The sequence below is a fragment of the Mustelus asterias genome, chromosome 23 (assembly GCF_964213995.1).
Source record: "Mustelus asterias chromosome 23, sMusAst1.hap1.1, whole genome shotgun sequence".
In the NCBI taxonomy this organism is placed as follows: Eukaryota; Metazoa; Chordata; class Chondrichthyes; order Carcharhiniformes; family Triakidae; genus Mustelus; species Mustelus asterias.
In genome coordinates this window covers 61353908-61359291 of record NC_135823.1, presented here as the reverse complement: position 1 = coordinate 61359291, position 5384 = coordinate 61353908, and positions in this window count along the sequence as shown.

Below are 5384 nucleotides of genomic sequence, written 5' to 3'. Positions count from 1 at the left end.
ACGGCGCCGCCAGCCGGAAGCTCAGTACCCATGCGCGGCCCGCCTGGTCCTCCAGCCCCGCCCTCCTCTCCGTCACCCGGACCACCAAGCCCGCCCCCTTTCTCCCTCACGTGACGCGCCCGCCGTCCATTCCGGGTGAAAGGGGCAGCTGTGCGCCGCAGGGCGCAGGCGCACAGTTGGACCCGCCCCCTCCCTCCGCTTCCACCCGCCGAGGACCCGCCCTCTCCCTCCTCGCGTAACGCGCTTGCCATCCACTCCAGGCCTGGTTGGAAGGAGGGGGGGAGCTGAATGCGCAAGAGCGCATGCGTGGAAATCGCCCCCAGCCCCGACCACTCACTCCTTCCTCCAATCCTTGCGGCTGCTGGCCCGTCTCGCATACATGACGTCAGAGGGGAATGACGCCCCGCCCCCCACCCTAGGCCCCGCCCTCTCGCCATCCCTTGCTCATGCTGCTGCGTCTCGCGTCAGAGGCGAATAACGCCCCGCGCCCCCCTCCCTCCTCCAATCCCTGCTCTTGTTGCTGGCCCGTCTCGCGCGATCCCGACGTAAGAGGCGAATGTCACTTTCCACCCCCGCTCCGCCATTGGTCAGACGCCCCACGGCCGGTTGGGCGGTTTCACTCGTCGCTATCTGCGCCGCCTGAGGCCGGGTCAGGAGCAAAAAACAGAAAAAATGCCAGAAAATCTCAGTCGGTCTTCCAGTATTTTTCTGTTTTTGTTTCAGATTCCAGCACCCGCAGTATTTTGCGTCGACCAGCAGCAGGCGCTATGGGTGGGACGGGGCCTTGGCGACGGGGAGAGGGGAGGATTGTGCGCATGCGCGTTTGAGCACTGGGCTCCCTGGAGGCAGGCCTGTCACGTGATGCTCCTGTTGGCCTCTGAAGGAGACTGTCATAGAGCTCCAAACTGGGCTCCCTTATCCCCGATGTGGAGTTGCCGGCGTTGGACTGGGGTGTTGGACTTGAGTGTTGTTAAAACTCTTACTCCCTTATCTCCAGCAGGGAATCTCTCTCTGAGAGATAACACCTTCAGTTGGAAGATTTACACTTTCATGCCACATTTCATGACGAAGGAACAGCCTGTTTCGAAAGCTAGTGGCTTTTGCTACCAAATAAACCTGTTGGGCTTTAACCTGGTGTTGTTAGACTTCTAACTGTGTTTGCCCCAGTCCAACGCCGGCATCTCCACAACATTTCATGACCACCAGGATGTCTCAAAATGCTTTACAGCCAATAAAGAATTCAATAAAGACTCAAGAACAGCTTCTTCCATGCTGCCTTCAGACTTTTGAATGGACCTACCTCGCATTAAGTTGATTTTTCTCTGCACCCTAGCTATGACTGTAACACTACATTCTGCACTCTCTCCCCTTTACACTATATGAATTCTTTGTATTGGCAGCAAGAAACAATACTTTTCACTATATCCCAATACATTTGACAAATAAAGTACTTTTTGAAGTGTAGTCATTATTGTAATGTAGGGAACACAACAAATTCCCACAAACAGCAATAAGAGAATGACTAAAGTTCATTTATTTATTAATCACAAGTAGGCTTACATTAACACTGCAATGAAGTTACTATGAAAATCCCCTAGTGGCTACACTCCGGCGCCTGTTCAGATACACTGACAGAGAATTTAGCACCTAACCAGCACGTCTTCTGGACTGGGAGGAAACCGGAGCCCCCGGAGGAAACCCACGCAGACCAGGGAGAACTCAGAGGATGCTTCTTTAGCTAAAGTGTGGTAAGGATATGGAACTCGCTACCACTGAGTGGTTAAAGGGGACATATAGAGTATAGAGGCATTTAAGGGAAAGTGAGGCAAATGTTTGAGGGAGAAGGGAATAGGAGGTAGAGGGAAAAAGGTAAGAGGATGCAGCATTGGACCATAAACGCCAGCATGAACTGGTTGGGCTGAATGGCCTGTTTCTGTGCCATATATTCTCTGAAAGATGGCACCTTCAACTGTTGCAGCGTTCACTCAATACTGTGCACTTTTAAAATTTGGGGTACAAACTTACTGTTTTGAGAATGAAGAACAATATTTTGTTTTGACATTTGGCCTTCGAGTGAAGCAAATGAAACTCCATAGTTACAGAGTTTAGTAACTTCCTACAGCTTCATCATGATTTATTTCTTGTTGCAAAACCGTCAAGTTTACTTAAGGAGGAATTGTAGTTCCAATCAATGTCATTTCTACATTTACTGCTTCCATGTCTACATATTTAACTATTAGTTCCATTTGTTTTATTCATTCATGGGATGTAGGCATCGCTGGCTAGGCTAGCATTTATTGTCAATCCTTAATTGCCCTTGAGAAGGTGATGGCATGCTGCCTCTTTGGACTGCGGTGAAGAAACACCCTCAGTGCTTTTCAGAAGGTAGTTCCTGGATTTTGACCCAGTGACAGTGAAGGGGCGGCATGGTGGCACAGTGGTTAGCACTACTGCCTCACAGCGCCAGGGACCGGAGTTCGATTCCCAGCTTGGGTCACTGTGTGAAGAGAATTCTGCACATTCTCTTCATCTCTGCATGGGTTTCCTCCGGGTGCTCCGGTTTCCTCCCACAGTCCAAAACCCGAGTTCCTGGCGCTGTGAGGCAGCAGTGCTAACCATAGTGTCACTTTGGGGTGGCCCAGTGGTTAACACTGCTGTCTCACAGTGCCAGGGACCCGGATTCAATTCCCGGCTTGGATCACTGTCTGTGTGGAGTTTGCACATTCTCCCCGTGTCTGCATGGGTTTCCTCCGGGTGCTCTGGTTTCCTCCCACAGTCCAAAAATGTGCAGGTTAGGTGCATCGGCCGTGCTAAACTCTCCCTCAGTGTACCCGAACAGGCACCGGAGTTTGGCGACTAGGGGATTTTAACAGTAACTTTGTTGCAGTGTCAATGTAAGCCCATTTGTGACACTAATAAATAAACTTATAAACCCATGCAGACATGGGGACATCGTGCTAACTCCACACAGGCAGACACCCAAGGCCAGAATCGAACCCGAGTTCCTGGCGCTGTGAGGCAGCAGTGCTAACCATAGTGCCACTTTGGGGCGACACAGTGGCACAGTGGTTAGCACTGCTGTCTCACAGTGCCAGGGACCCAGATTTAATTCCTGGCTTGGATCACTGTCTGTGTGGAGTTTGCACGTTCTCCCCGTGTCTGCGTGGGTTTCCTCCGAGTGCTCCGGTTTCCTCCCACAGTTCAAAAATGTGCAGGTTAGGTGCATCGGCCGTGCTAAATTCTCCCTTAGTGTACCCGAACAGGCACCAGAGGGCGGTGACTCGGGGATTTTCACAGTAACTTCATTGCTTTGTGAATGTAAGCCTACTTGTGACTAATAAATAAACACTGTGCCGCCCTGATTCTGACTTTCAGTCAAGAGATGACCATTACCTTATATTCTATGCTGCTGTTGAGCTTAAGATTTCTGGAACACCAGACATTGTGCTATTTTCCATTTTTATCAAATGAAAAGGTTTATATTCTGGCTGAAGTAGACCGAATGAAATAGCTTCCACCTTTTGCTCTTAACAAGGTAATGGACACCTTGCGAAGAAAATGAACAGTATGGTTTCCTTCATGCAATCTTTCAATTTCCCAGACAAACCCAAGCTGAACGATTCGCTGGGTTGAGAATGGGACACAGTAATTTTTTGTGACGCAATGGTTCTATCCACGGGGAAAATCATTTGTATTGGAGCACAATTAAAAAAACGAGAAAAGCAACAGAGAAGAAGAGAAGTTTGCACAGAGTGTGGTCAAGAATGGACGGGAAAGGGAGAGTACACAAGAGTTGACAGAAACATCTCGTAATCTTGGATCAAATGATTTCTTGTTGTGCACACATGAGGTATGGGAAACAAAAAAATGTCCAAGTGAAAAGAAATGTGTTGTGAGAAGGTCTGGCCACATAATGAGAGCATTGAGTTTAGGATTACTGGGGAGCCTTTGTGCAGATACATAGCCCCTCTCTCAATAAATCTCTGCACATAGCTGAGCTGAATTTTTATTTATATACAGCATATTAAAAGTCTATCTTCATCATGCATTTCCTGTTTGCATTTACTTCCTGTTCTTACAATTTATGCCATCATCGATTTCCTCACACTATTTCCACATCAATCGCCTCAAACTAAAACAACAGAAAAGATTGGGAATATATGAAGCAAAATAGACAATAAGACCACTACTAATAATAAGTGGCTAACGGCTTTCATAGTTGCATTGTATTTATTAGCACTGAAACAGGCCATTTGGTCCAACAGGTCCATGAGAGGGTTTGTGCTTCACATGAGCCCATCCTCCATCTTTTGGCATCTAACTCCATCAACGTATTCTTCCATTACATTCTCACTTGTACCTGTCCAGCTTCCCCTTAAATGCATCGACACTAGTCACTAAGGTCTTCAGGATTATGATGGAATCTGATTGGGTAGATAGGGCAGCGCAGTGGCACAGCGGTTAGCACTGCTACCTCACAGCGCCAGGGACCCGGGTTCGATTCCCGGCTTGGGTCACTGTCTGCGCGGAGTCTGCACGTTCTCCTCGTGTCTGCGCGGATTTTCTCCGCGTGCTCCGGTTTCCTCCCACAGTCCGAAAGATGTGCTGGTTAGGGTGCATTGGCCATGCTAAATTCTCCCTCAATGAACCCGAACAGGTGCCGGAGTGTGGCAACTAGGGGATTTTCACAGTAACTTCATTGCAGTGTTAATGTAAGCCTACTTGTGACTCATAAATAAATAAATAAATTTCCACATTCTAACCTCCATCTGAGCAAATGGGTTTCTCCCGAATTTCCTCTTGAAGTTGGTGAAACAAACCACTTACACACTCATCGAATCCCTGTAGTAGAGAAGGAGGCCATATGGCCCATCAGGTCTGCACCGACTCTCTGACAGAGGATCCCACCAAGGCCCTTTCCCATAACCCCACATATTTACCCTACCAATCCCCCTAACCCGCACATCTTTAGATGCCAACTTAGCACGGCCAGTCCACCTAATTCACACCTGTTTGGGAGGAAACCGGAGCACCCAGAGGAAACCCATTCAGACTCCACACAGACAGTGACCCAAGGCCGGAATTGAACCCGGGTCCCTTGCGCTGTGAGGCAGCAGTGCTAACCACTATGCCATCGTGCCGTTCTGACTCTGACTTTCAGTCAAGAGATGACCATTAACTTATTTTTCATGCTTCAGTTGAGCTAAGATTTCTGTGAGCCCCCTCACTGAGGTCATGCTTATTGAGAAAAATTCCGTGCTTTGCTTTTTTTTTGGGACTACCACAAATTAAATGTTCAGCCAAAATAAAAAACTCGTTTTTAAAGCAATACACAGTTTATAATTTATAATCAGGTGATCATATGTGCTCATTGAATTCTCTTT